This window comes from Pongo abelii, chromosome 7 (genome assembly GCF_028885655.2).
Source record: "Pongo abelii isolate AG06213 chromosome 7, NHGRI_mPonAbe1-v2.0_pri, whole genome shotgun sequence".
Classification (NCBI taxonomy): domain Eukaryota; kingdom Metazoa; phylum Chordata; class Mammalia; order Primates; family Hominidae; genus Pongo; species Pongo abelii.
This window is the reverse complement of record NC_071992.2, coordinates 10,205,040-10,219,931: the sequence shown is the minus strand read 5'-3', so window position 1 is coordinate 10,219,931 and position 14,892 is coordinate 10,205,040.

Sequence of the window (14,892 nt, the reverse complement as noted above, 5' to 3'; positions counted from 1 at the left end):
CATCATCCCTTCAGCGATTGAAGGACAAGAAGTCGGAAGTGCGCTTTCTGACTGGAGAATAGTCAATGAAGTACAGTAATTAGCACAGCGTATTTGTTTTTCCTCAATAAGAAAGGAGAGATCCGTGGAATCAAACAGACCTTCCAGCGATAACCTTTCCATGCTCAGCCTATTGATTGTGTATCCGAGTGAAATTGCCTGCCAGTGGGGAACAAGACAAGTCTTTGCCTGAAATGCTCTTGTGAAAGTTAGATTCCCATATAATAAAGCATCAAGTGGTAGAAACATGCACTGAAGTTTGAAGAGATACTCAGTGCACAAAGTAGAATGTGAAAGACTTTCGTGAAATCACGCAATCACCGAGAGACTAATTGATGACATTCCCCAAATTGAGGTTTACCAGAAAAGAGAAATAGTCATGACATGCTACAGTCAGCGGTTTCAGACGTCCGACGGCAGTTTAAGAAAACATGAAACAAAAGTCTTGAGATATCAGAAGGTATCCCAACTAAAACCTTTGGTTTATGAAAGAAATGATGAAAATAAAAGCAACATATCTCACAGTATGGGTGGTAATATTTTCATACGTATGTGATAATGGATCAACATTTGATAGAGATGAAATAAAAAGTTCCCAATTTGACAAAAGCAAACAAGGAAAATTATACCGTAGAAAAGCCCGGGTGACGGGAGTGAGGCCCTGTCTCAAGAAGAAAGCATCGCAGAGATTGAAAAGCAGGGAGTGAATCAGAGGATTGTATAACGTTGTTAATACTGGCCCTTGTTTCAGTGGCAAAAGGCCCAAATAAGCCGTGTGTCTCACGGATTCTCGCATCAATTGTTCAGGATCTGAGATGTTGCCTCCATTTCCAGTTAGGCATTGTATGGTGGAATTGCAGTTAGCACATCTGGTGCAAAAATTTTAATGCTGACGAAGGTGGACATGTTCCCTGAGCTAAGAGGGTCAGAATTTGGGTGTGTCTTCAGGCTCTCTGGCTTACCAGGAATGGAGATCCTGGCTCTAGGGATTTTCCCAAAATGTCTCAGACAGTAAGCAACAGGGCAGAATTGAGTCCCGGCGCCAAGGCCTCGAGGTGTAAAGAAACAGCCCTGGCCTCAGGGCCCATGAAATTAGGATGATTTAAAGAAGGATGGTGGAATGAGAGGACTGTGACCTTCGGCCCCGTTTCTTTCCCTTGTCTTTTCATGGGCCAGGTGTGCTCAATCAGAAGGCTTCCTGCGCCTGATGTCGAGTGTCCTGGGGGAAGAAAGGAGCATTGTTTTGAAAGATGCTCCACAGGGAGAAAGGAGCCACCATTCTCAGGAGAATGATCCCCAGAAGCCTGAGCAATCCAGATGCCGTGGCTTCACACTAGACCCTGGAGGGTCTTATTCCTGGAGCCGGGACCTGGGCATCGGTGTCCTTTCATGCTCATAACTGATTTTGAGGGGAGCCCAATGGATAAACTGTCTGCGAGGCATTCGCATCACACTGTAGTTTTCACACACGTCACACAGAAACCCTGTTCGTGTGCACATTTGGGTGCTTGAGCAGGGTTGCACCCAAGATTCTGCGGTTCTACCGAGCCCTGGGTTGTGCACTGGACAACCTTCCTCAGGGGTTGGTCAATTCTGATCACTGCACCTAACGAGACAGGGACCATGAAACCTAATCAGCAAATACAGAAAAGGAAGTGGTCATTTCCCACAATCATTTCCACTGAAACACCACGTCGGATAAATAAGTCTGATTGCAGGACAGGGACTGGGCTACAGAGATGCACCTTTCGCAGCTGGACGAATGACCCGGAATCTCCCCAGATGCCGTCTGTAAACACACCAAATGAGATTGATTTCAGGGCTTTCTGAATTTAGTTTCGTTGAAGACACACACTCCTGTGTGTGATTTCCTTGACTACCAATACGACTTACTTCCAAATGACTTACATGCCAGTGGGAAAATTTTCCGTTTCAACTCATTGGAATTGGACACCGTGAAACAGGCAAGTCGGTCTGTCTGTTTCCGGCGTTCTGTGGGTTCCACCAAGTGCACAAGTCCTAGGGCGCCTGAGGTCCATTCAAAAACCAGTGTAAAAACGGCGAGTCAGGGTAAGAAAGAAGAGCACCGTTCCTATCTTCCAAATGCATTCCAGTTTCCACGACTCAAGGTGGCGAGAAGGATCCACGGATGTCCCACATTAACAAAATTTCACCTTCTCATGCCGACCAACAACTGACGAGTGAAACACACCCCAGGAGAAAATAGTCAACCCAGTCCCCTGCAATAACCTCACACGCAAACCTACACGTCAACAGGTCATATTCAGAAATACACACTGAATGTCATCTACCGTGAACACAAACACACAGACAGTCCCTCCAGAGGTTGTCTGCGTTGTCCGTGTTGTACAGACAGAAACTTGGGCTCCTCATTACTTTACTTAGGATTGGCAGTGTTCGTGTTTGTGTGGGTGTGTGTGTGTTTGCGTGCGTGCTTGTGGGTGTGTGTGTGTGTGTGTGTGTTTGCGCACCCCTATGTGTGGGTCGGCACATCCACTGAGCTCACTGGCACAGAAGCAGAGCCCTCTTGCTGTGTTTGTTCTTCCCTTTGGATCTCCTGGTCCTCCCTTGCAGAGAAGCGAGTGTGCCAGTGTTCATGGACTCGTGATCTGTCGGGTTCGTTGAGGAGAGGTTTAGCAGGGAGCTTTGCTGTTCAGGATGGTGGTTTTTCATCCCACACTTGTATTTCGATTGATGAATCACAAGTACGTTGGGAGGCAGGGTACCTTCGACTTTTCTGACGTTGAAGTCAGGCTTGGTTTTGTTTTGCTCTTGGAGGAATTTCCAGTGGTCTAAGGTGCTTTCCTGAGTGGCCGTTTCCACCAAGTGCTCGTCCAACTCGGGTACCTGGAGGCAGGGGTCTCTCTTGAGCTCTCCTTGCGTTGCTCGCCTGTCTGTGTCTTCAGCGCCAAGGGCTCTTGCTTCCCTGCCTCTTGACACGCTCTCACTGTGTCTTTCCCATTCACTCTTCTGGATGTAAAAGAGGACATAGGCCTGTTGACTCAGGACAGAAGTGATGCCAGAGGCAGTGACCTCGGCATCATCCATTTTATACCACTGGCCTTCTTGAGCTTTGACATAAGAGAAGTAATGTCCGTTGTGACAGCTCCACCCGGCGTGGACCAGCACAGCATAGAGGACATAGACAAGAGGTCCTGCGTTCTGCTGAGACATGTATGGCTGCATGTCAAGGCACTCAGGATATTGCACACTCTTGGCAAGTTTGTTGCCTGTGACATGGGAGAATCTCTTCAATACAAGGATGAGGACCTTGGCAGAAGTGTGCAAAGTTAACGTCTTGGAGGCCGGCGCCTTCTGGAGACAAAGACCACAATGATAGGCATTCTCTCCATTGAGTTCTTCGGGCTTCACCAACTGTTCCAAAGCTTGCTTCACACTCTGAGCTGCCTGGATATCCAGGGCGATGTCCAGGTAAGGGTCAAAGGTGTCTGAAATGCCCTGGCAGTGGAGACACTTGATTTGAGATCTCCAGTACCCTCCAAATATTTGGTGCATGAGGGTGGTGTCCTTAGAGTGATGATCTACCAGCTTGTGCCCGGGAAGGCACGCCTTTTTCATGGCATCCACAGTGAACATCAGAAATTCATGGGCGTCTTCCTGCTTGCCTCTATGGAAGCCAGCAGCCAATGCCCGTGAGGGCTGGATGACATGGCCAGGACGGTGGAGGGCCCGTGTGATGTGAGCTTGCATAGTACAGAGCATGCAGCCCTTGTGACCATGACAAGTTTGAGAGTGCTCCCGGGACAGCATGTAGTTGGCAAGGGGCGGTGTGTATGTCAGGCACTGCAGGGAAGCATTCACGTAGCAGGTATTTCCCATATTCTGGAGCCCAGCCCCCACCGCAGCAGGTCTCCTGCTACTCAGAGGAAGCTGCTCCCTGGGAGCAAGCTGTCTTGCCACAGGAGCCAAATCATCACAGAGGTCGACACGGGTCTCAGATGAGAGTGGTGACTTCTCAGGGAGAGAAGTCCGCTGGATTTCAGCAAAAGCTGCACCTGGCCCAGAACATGTGAGTTTTGAAAAGCGGTTCAACTGCCACTCCCCTCCCAAGCAGAGTGAGTCGTCCTCCATGTCGCCTGGAACAAGGATCACAAGGTTTTTCTGCTGGGACCGCGGGTTGCAGAAAGACGCTATCTCTGCCGAGAGGGTGTTCAAATGAGGAGCTGTCTGGCCGCATCAGCCCTTATATACCTCACCCCCACCAACCGCGAACACCCCACCCACCCATCAGGTGCGCGATAAACCAATCAAATATCAGCACTCAATTAAGGAAGGAGTCACAGGGTGTGTCCCCTTGCATTGCTGGGAATTCAACAGACACAGCCCACATCATGCTTTCCAGAACACCTGAATCCAATTACTCCTCAGGCTGATAGGCACGTAGAATACGAGTGTAACCGGGTTGGGACAGTGGCCACACACTTGCCTTATTTTAGGTAAAACAATGTCAGGGAAGAAATCTTTACCTATGAAGCCGTGTGTGTGTGCGCGCTTGTGTGTGTGTGTCCGTGTTTGTGTGTGTGTGTGTGTGTGTGTGTGTGTGTGTGTTTGTGCTGGGATGTACTTTCAAGTGTGTGCTTTTGGCAGATACCATCATCCCTTCAGCGATTGAAGGACAAGAAGTCGGAAGTGCGCTTTCTGACTGGAGAATAGTCAATGAAGTACAGTAATTAGCACAGCGTATTTGTTTTTCCTCAATAAGAAAGGAGAGATCCGTGGAATCAAACAGACCTTCCAGCGATAACCTTTCCATGCTCAGCCTATTGATTGTGTATCCGAGTGAAATTGCCTGCCAGTGGGGAACAAGACAAGTCTTTGCCTGAAATGCTCTTGTGAAAGTTAGATTCCCATATAATAAAGCATCAAGTGGTAGAAACATGCACTGAAGTTTGAAGAGATACTCAGTGCACAAAGTAGAATGTGAAAGACTTTCGTGAAATCACGCAATCACCGAGAGACTAATTGATGACATTCCCCAAATTGAGGTTTACCAGAAAAGAGAAATAGTCATGACATGCTACAGTCAGCGGTTTCAGACGTCCGACGGCAGTTTAAGAAAACATGAAACAAAAGTCTTGAGATATCAGAAGGTATCCCAACTAAAACCTTTGGTTTATGAAAGAAATGATGAAAATAAAAGCAACATATCTCACAGTATGGGTGGTAATATTTTCATACGTATGTGATAATGGATCAACATTTGATAGAGATGAAATAAAAAGTTCCCAATTTGACAAAAGCAAACAAGGAAAATTATACCGTAGAAAAGCCCGGGTGACGGGAGTGAGGCCCTGTCTCAAGAAGAAAGCATCGCAGAGATTGAAAAGCAGGGAGTGAATCAGAGGATTGTATAACGTTGTTAATACTGGCCCTTGTTTCAGTGGCAAAAGGCCCAAATAAGCCGTGTGTCTCACGGATTCTCGCATCAATTGTTCAGGATCTGAGATGTTGCCTCCATTTCCAGTTAGGCATTGTATGGTGGAATTGCAGTTAGCACATCTGGTGCAAAAATTTTAATGCTGACGAAGGTGGACATGTTCCCTGAGCTAAGAGGGTCAGAATTTGGGTGTGTCTTCAGGCTCTCTGGCTTACCAGGAATGGAGATCCTGGCTCTAGGGATTTTCCCAAAATGTCTCAGACAGTAAGCAACAGGGCAGAATTGAGTCCCGGCGCCAAGGCCTCGAGGTGTAAAGAAACAGCCCTGGCCTCAGGGCCCATGAAATTAGGATGATTTAAAGAAGGATGGTGGAATGAGAGGACTGTGACCTTCGGCCCCGTTTCTTTCCCTTGTCTTTTCATGGGCCAGGTGTGCTCAATCAGAAGGCTTCCTGCGCCTGATGTCGAGTGTCCTGGGGGAAGAAAGGAGCATTGTTTTGAAAGATGCTCCACAGGGAGAAAGGAGCCACCATTCTCAGGAGAATGATCCCCAGAAGCCTGAGCAATCCAGATGCCGTGGCTTCACACTAGACCCTGGAGGGTCTTATTCCTGGAGCCGGGACCTGGGCATCGGTGTCCTTTCATGCTCATAACTGATTTTGAGGGGAGCCCAATGGATAAACTGTCTGCGAGGCATTCGCATCACACTGTAGTTTTCACACACGTCACACAGAAACCCTGTTCGTGTGCACATTTGGGTGCTTGAGCAGGGTTGCACCCAAGATTCTGCGGTTCTACCGAGCCCTGGGTTGTGCACTGGACAACCTTCCTCAGGGGTTGGTCAATTCTGATCACTGCACCTAACGAGACAGGGACCATGAAACCTAATCAGCAAATACAGAAAAGGAAGTGGTCATTTCCCACAATCATTTCCACTGAAACACCACGTCGGATAAATAAGTCTGATTGCAGGACAGGGACTGGGCTTCAGAGATGCACCTTTCGCAGCTGGACGAATGACCCGGAATCTCCCCAGATGCCGTCTGTAAACACACCAAATGAGATTGATTTCAGGGCTTTCTGAATTTAGTTTCGTTGAAGACACACACTCCTGTGTGTGATTTCCTTGACTACCAATACGACTTACTTCCTAATGACTTACATGCCAGTGGGAAAATTTTTCGTTTCTACTCATTGGAATTGGACACCGTGAAACAGGCAAGTCGGTCTGTCTGTTTCCGGCGTTCTGTGGGTTCCACCAAGTGCACAAGTCCTAGGGCGCCTGAGGTCCATTCAAAAACCAGTGTAAAAACGGCGAGTCAGGGTAAGAAAGAAGAGCACCGTTCCTATCTTCCAAATGCATTCCAGTTTCCACGACTCAAGGTGGCGAGAAGGATCCACGGATGTCCCACATTAACAAAATTTCACCTTCTCATGCCGACCAACAACTGACGAGTGAAACACACCCCAGGAGAAAATAGTCAACCCAGTCCCCTGCAATAACCTCACACGCAAACCTACACGTCAACAGGTCATATTCAGAAATACACACTGAATGTCATCTACCGTGAACACAAACACACAGACAGTCCCTCCAGAGGTTGTCTGCGTTGTCCGTGTTGTACAGACAGAAACTTGGGCTCCTCATTACTTTACTTAGGATTGGCAGTGTTCGTGTTTGTGTGGGTGTGTGTGTGTTTGCGTGCGTGCTTGTGGGTGTGTGTGTGTGTGTGTGTGTTTGCGCACCCCTATGTGTGGGTCGGCACATCCACTGAGCTCACTGGCACAGAAGCAGAGCCCTCTTGCTGTGTTTGTTCTTCCCTTTGGATCTCCTGGTCCTCCCTTGCAGAGAAGCGAGTGTGCCAGTGTTCATGGACTCGTGATCTGTCGGGTTCGTTGAGGAGAGGTTTAGCAGGGAGCTTTGCTGTTCAGGATGGTGGTTTTTCATCCCACACTTGTATTTCGATTGATGAATCACAAGTACGTTGGGAGGCAGGGTACCTTCGACTTTTCTGACGTTGAAGTCAGGCTTGGTTTTGTTTTGCTCTTGGAGGAATTTCCAGTGGTCTAAGGTGCTTTCCTGAGTGGCCGTTTCCACCAAGTGCTCGTCCAACTCGGGTACCTGGAGGCAGGGGTCTCTCTTGAGCTCTCCTTGCGTTGCTCGCCTGTCTGTGTCTTCAGCGCCAAGGGCTCTTGCTTCCCTGCCTCTTGACACGCTCTCACTGTGTCTTTCCCATTCACTCTTCTGGATGTAAAAGAGGACATAGGCCTGTTGACTCAGGACAGAAGTGATGCCAGAGGCAGTGACCTCGGCATCATCCATTTTATACCACTGGCCTTCTTGAGCTTTGACATAAGAGAAGTAATGTCCGTTGTGACAGCTCCACCCGGCGTGGACCAGCACAGCATAGAGGACATAGACAAGAGGTCCTGCGTTCTGCTGAGACATGTATGGCTGCATGTCAAGGCACTCAGGATATTGCACACTCTTGGCAAGTTTGTTGCCTGTGACATGGGAGAATCTCTTCAATACAAGGATGAGGACCTTGGCAGAAGTGTGCAAAGTTAACGTCTTGGAGGCCGGCGCCTTCTGGAGACAAAGACCACAATGATAGGCATTCTCTCCATTGAGTTCTTCGGGCTTCACCAACTGTTCCAAAGCTTGCTTCACACTCTGAGCTGCCTGGATATCCAGGGCGATGTCCAGGTAAGGGTCAAAGGTGTCTGAAATGCCCTGGCAGTGGAGACACTTGATTTGAGATCTCCAGTACCCTCCAAATATTTGGTGCATGAGGGTGGTGTCCTTAGAGTGATGATCTACCAGCTTGTGCCCGGGAAGGCACGCCTTTTTCATGGCATCCACAGTGAACATCAGAAATTCATGGGCGTCTTCCTGCTTGCCTCTATGGAAGCCAGCAGCCAATGCCCGTGAGGGCTGGATGACATGGCCAGGACGGTGGAGGGCCCGTGTGATGTGAGCTTGCATAGTACAGAGCATGCAGCCCTTGTGACCATGACAAGTTTGAGAGTGCTCCCGGGACAGCATGTAGTTGGCAAGGGGCGGTGTGTATGTCAGGCACTGCAGGGAAGCATTCACGTAGCAGGTATTTCCCATATTCTGGAGCCCAGCCCCCACCGCAGCAGGTCTCCTGCTACTCAGAGGAAGCTGCTCCCTGGGAGCAAGCTGTCTTGCCACAGGAGCCAAATCATCACAGAGGTCGACACGGGTCTCAGATGAGAGTGGTGACTTCTCAGGGAGAGAAGTCCGCTGGATTTCAGCAAAAGCTGCACCTGGCCCAGAACATGTGAGTTTTGAAAAGCGGTTCAACTGCCACTCCCCTCCCAAGCAGAGTGAGTCGTCCTCCATGTCGCCTGGAACAAGGATCACAAGGTTTTTCTGCTGGGACCGCGGGTTGCAGAAAGACGCTATCTCTGCCGAGAGGGTGTTCAAATGAGGAGCTGTCTGGCCGCATCAGCCCTTATATACCTCACCCCCACCAACCGCGAACACCCCACCCACCCATCAGGTGCGCGATAAACCAATCAAATATCAGCACTCAATTAAGGAAGGAGTCACAGGGTGTGTCCCCTTGCATTGCTGGGAATTCAACAGACACAGCCCACATCATGCTTTCCAGAACACCTGAATCCAATTACTCCTCAGGCTGATAGGCACGTAGAATACGAGTGTAACCGGGTTGGGACAGTGGCCACACACTTGCCTTATTTTAGGTAAAACAATGTCAGGGAAGAAATCTTTACCTATGAAGCCGTGTGTGTGTGCGCGCTTGTGTGTGTGTGTCCGTGTTTGTGTGTGTGTGTGTGTGTGTGTGTGTGTGTGTGTTTGTGCTGGGATGTACTTTCAAGTGTGTGCTTTTGGCAGATACCATCATCCCTTCAGCGATTGAAGGACAAGAAGTCGGAAGTGCGCTTTCTGACTGGAGAATAGTCAATGAAGTACAGTAATTAGCACAGCGTATTTGTTTTTCCTCAATAAGAAAGGAGAGATCCGTGGAATCAAACAGACCTTCCAGCGATAACCTTTCCATGCTCAGCCTATTGATTGTGTATCCGAGTGAAATTGCCTGCCAGTGGGGAACAAGACAAGTCTTTGCCTGAAATGCTCTTGTGAAAGTTAGATTCCCATATAATAAAGCATCAAGTGGTAGAAACATGCACTGAAGTTTGAAGAGATACTCAGTGCACAAAGTAGAATGTGAAAGACTTTCGTGAAATCACGCAATCACCGAGAGACTAATTGATGACATTCCCCAAATTGAGGTTTACCAGAAAAGAGAAATAGTCATGACATGCTACAGTCAGCGGTTTCAGACGTCCGACGGCAGTTTAAGAAAACATGAAACAAAAGTCTTGAGATATCAGAAGGTATCCCAACTAAAACCTTTGGTTTATGAAAGAAATGATGAAAATAAAAGCAACATATCTCACAGTATGGGTGGTAATATTTTCATACGTATGTGATAATGGATCAACATTTGATAGAGATGAAATAAAAAGTTCCCAATTTGACAAAAGCAAACAAGGAAAATTATACCGTAGAAAAGCCCGGGTGACGGGAGTGAGGCCCTGTCTCAAGAAGAAAGCATCGCAGAGATTGAAAAGCAGGGAGTGAATCAGAGGATTGTATAACGTTGTTAATACTGGCCCTTGTTTCAGTGGCAAAAGGCCCAAATAAGCCGTGTGTCTCACGGATTCTCGCATCAATTGTTCAGGATCTGAGATGTTGCCTCCATTTCCAGTTAGGCATTGTATGGTGGAATTGCAGTTAGCACATCTGGTGCAAAAATTTTAATGCTGACGAAGGTGGACATGTTCCCTGAGCTAAGAGGGTCAGAATTTGGGTGTGTCTTCAGGCTCTCTGGCTTACCAGGAATGGAGATCCTGGCTCTAGGGATTTTCCCAAAATGTCTCAGACAGTAAGCAACAGGGCAGAATTGAGTCCCGGCGCCAAGGCCTCGAGGTGTAAAGAAACAGCCCTGGCCTCAGGGCCCATGAAATTAGGATGATTTAAAGAAGGATGGTGGAATGAGAGGACTGTGACCTTCGGCCCCGTTTCTTTCCCTTGTCTTTTCATGGGCCAGGTGTGCTCAATCAGAAGGCTTCCTGCGCCTGATGTCGAGTGTCCTGGGGGAAGAAAGGAGCATTGTTTTGAAAGATGCTCCACAGGGAGAAAGGAGCCACCATTCTCAGGAGAATGATCCCCAGAAGCCTGAGCAATCCAGATGCCGTGGCTTCACACTAGACCCTGGAGGGTCTTATTCCTGGAGCCGGGACCTGGGCATCGGTGTCCTTTCATGCTCATAACTGATTTTGAGGGGAGCCCAATGGATAAACTGTCTGCGAGGCATTCGCATCACACTGTAGTTTTCACACACGTCACACAGAAACCCTGTTCGTGTGCACATTTGGGTGCTTGAGCAGGGTTGCACCCAAGATTCTGCGGTTCTACCGAGCCCTGGGTTGTGCACTGGACAACCTTCCTCAGGGGTTGGTCAATTCTGATCACTGCACCTAACGAGACAGGGACCATGAAACCTAATCAGCAAATACAGAAAAGGAAGTGGTCATTTCCCACAATCATTTCCACTGAAACACCACGTCGGATAAATAAGTCTGATTGCAGGACAGGGACTGGGCTTCAGAGATGCACCTTTCGCAGCTGGACGAATGACCCGGAATCTCCCCAGATGCCGTCTGTAAACACACCAAATGAGATTGATTTCAGGGCTTTCTGAATTTAGTTTCGTTGAAGACACACACTCCTGTGTGTGATTTCCTTGACTACCAATACGACTTACTTCCTAATGACTTACATGCCAGTGGGAAAATTTTTCGTTTCTACTCATTGGAATTGGACACCGTGAAACAGGCAAGTCGGTCTGTCTGTTTCCGGCGTTCTGTGGGTTCCACCAAGTGCACAAGTCCTAGGGCGCCTGAGGTCCATTCAAAAACCAGTGTAAAAACGGCGAGTCAGGGTAAGAAAGAAGAGCACCGTTCCTATCTTCCAAATGCATTCCAGTTTCCACGACTCAAGGTGGCGAGAAGGATCCACGGATGTCCCACATTAACAAAATTTCACCTTCTCATGCCGACCAACAACTGACGAGTGAAACACACCCCAGGAGAAAATAGTCAACCCAGTCCCCTGCAATAACCTCACACGCAAACCTACACGTCAACAGGTCATATTCAGAAATACACACTGAATGTCATCTACCGTGAACACAAACACACAGACAGTCCCTCCAGAGGTTGTCTGCGTTGTCCGTGTTGTACAGACAGAAACTTGGGCTCCTCATTACTTTACTTAGGATTGGCAGTGTTCGTGTTTGTGTGGGTGTGTGTGTGTTTGCGTGCGTGCTTGTGTGTGTGTGTGTGTGTGTGTGTGTTTGCGCACCCCTATGTGTGGGTCGGCACATCCACTGAGCTCACTGGCACAGAAGCAGAGCCCTCTTGCTGTGTTTGTTCTTCCCTTTGGATCTCCTGGTCCTCCCTTGCAGAGAAGCGAGTGTGCCAGTGTTCATGGACTCGTGATCTGTCGGGTTCGTTGAGGAGAGGTTTAGCAGGGAGCTTTGCTGTTCAGGATGGTGGTTTTTCATCCCACACTTGTATTTCGATTGATGAATCACAAGTACGTTGGGAGGCAGGGTACCTTCGACTTTTCTGACGTTGAAGTCAGGCTTGGTTTTGTTTTGCTCTTGGAGGAATTTCCAGTGGTCTAAGGTGCTTTCCTGAGTGGCCGTTTCCACCAAGTGCTCGTCCAACTCGGGTACCTGGAGGCAGGGGTCTCTCTTGAGCTCTCCTTGCGTTGCTCGCCTGTCTGTGTCTTCAGCGCCAAGGGCTCTTGCTTCCCTGCCTCTTGACACGCTCTCACTGTGTCTTTCCCATTCACTCTTCTGGATGTAAAAGAGGACATAGGCCTGTTGACTCAGGACAGAAGTGATGCCAGAGGCAGTGACCTCGGCATCATCCATTTTATACCACTGGCCTTCTTGAGCTTTGACATAAGAGAAGTAATGTCCGTTGTGACAGCTCCACCCGGCGTGGACCAGCACAGCATAGAGGACATAGACAAGAGGTCCTGCGTTCTGCTGAGACATGTATGGCTGCATGTCAAGGCACTCAGGATATTGCACACTCTTGGCAAGTTTGTTGCCTGTGACATGGGAGAATCTCTTCAATACAAGGATGAGGACCTTGGCAGAAGTGTGCAAAGTTAACGTCTTGGAGGCCGGCGCCTTCTGGAGACAAAGACCACAATGATAGGCATTCTCTCCATTGAGTTCTTCGGGCTTCACCAACTGTTCCAAAGCTTGCTTCACACTCTGAGCTGCCTGGATATCCAGGGCGATGTCCAGGTAAGGGTCAAAGGTGTCTGAAATGCCCTGGCAGTGGAGACACTTGATTTGAGATCTCCAGTACCCTCCAAATATTTGGTGCATGAGGGTGGTGTCCTTAGAGTGATGATCTACCAGCTTGTGCCCGGGAAGGCACGCCTTTTTCATGGCATCCACAGTGAACATCAGAAATTCATGGGCGTCTTCCTGCTTGCCTCTATGGAAGCCAGCAGCCAATGCCCGTGAGGGCTGGATGACATGGCCAGGACGGTGGAGGGCCCGTGTGATGTGAGCTTGCATAGTACAGAGCATGCAGCCCTTGTGACCATGACAAGTTTGAGAGTGCTCCCGGGACAGCATGTAGTTGGCAAGGGGCGGTGTGTATGTCAGGCACTGCAGGGAAGCATTCACGTAGCAGGTATTTCCCATATTCTGGAGCCCAGCCCCCACCGCAGCAGGTCTCCTGCTACTCAGAGGAAGCTGCTCCCTGGGAGCAAGCTGTCTTGCCACAGGAGCCAAATCATCACAGAGGTCGACACGGGTCTCAGATGAGAGTGGTGACTTCTCAGGGAGAGAAGTCCGCTGGATTTCAGCAAAAGCTGCACCTGGCCCAGAACATGTGAGTTTTGAAAAGCGGTTCAACTGCCACTCCCCTCCCAAGCAGAGTGAGTCGTCCTCCATGTCGCCTGGAACAAGGATCACAAGGTTTTTCTGCTGGGACCGCGGGTTGCAGAAAGACGCTATCTCTGCCGAGAGGGTGTTCAAATGAGGAGCTGTCTGGCCGCATCAGCCCTTATATACCTCACCCCCACCAACCGCGAACACCCCACCCACCCATCAGGTGCGCGATAAACCAATCAAATATCAGCACTCAATTAAGGAAGGAGTCACAGGGTGTGTCCCCTTGCATTGCTGGGAATTCAACAGACACAGCCCACATCATGCTTTCCAGAACACCTGAATCCAATTACTCCTCAGGCTGATAGGCACGTAGAATACGAGTGTAACCGGGTTGGGACAGTGGCCACACACTTGCCTTATTTTAGGTAAAACAATGTCAGGGAAGAAATCTTTACCTATGAAGCCGTGTGTGTGTGCGCGCTTGTGTGTGTGTGTCCGTGTTTGTGTGTGTGTGTGTGTGTGTGTGTGTGTGTGTGTGTTTGTGCTGGGATGTACTTTCAAGTGTGTGCTTTTGGCAGATACCATCATCCCTTCAGCGATTGAAGGACAAGAAGTCGGAAGTGCGCTTTCTGACTGGAGAATAGTCAATGAAGTACAGTAATTAGCACAGCGTATTTGTTTTTCCTCAATAAGAAAGGAGAGATCCGTGGAATCAAACAGACCTTCCAGCGATAACCTTTCCATGCTCAGCCTATTGATTGTGTATCCGAGTGAAATTGCCTGCCAGTGGGGAACAAGACAAGTCTTTGCCTGAAATGCTCTTGTGAAAGTTAGATTCCCATATAATAAAGCATCAAGTGGTAGAAACATGCACTGAAGTTTGAAGAGATACTCAGTGCACAAAGTAGAATGTGAAAGACTTTCGTGAAATCACGCAATCACCGAGAGACTAATTGATGACATTCCCCAAATTGAGGTTTACCAGAAAAGAGAAATAGTCATGACATGCTACAGTCAGCGGTTTCAGACGTCCGACGGCAGTTTAAGAAAACATGAAACAAAAGTCTTGAGATATCAGAAGGTATCCCAACTAAAACCTTTGGTTTATGAAAGAAATGATGAAAATAAAAGCAACATATCTCACAGTATGGGTGGTAATATTTTCATACGTATGTGATAATGGATCAACATTTGATAGAGATGAAATAAAAAGTTCCCAATTTGACAAAAGCAAACAAGGAAAATTATACCGTAGAAAAGCCCGGGTGACGGGAGTGAGGCCCTGTCTCAAGAAGAAAGCATCGCAGAGATTGAAAAGCAGGGAGTGAATCAGAGGATTGTATAACGTTGTTAATACTGGCCCTTGTTTCAGTGGCAAAAGGCCCAAATAAGCCGTGTGTCTCACGGATTCTCGCATCAATTGTTCAGGATCTGAGATGTTGCCTCCATTTCCAGT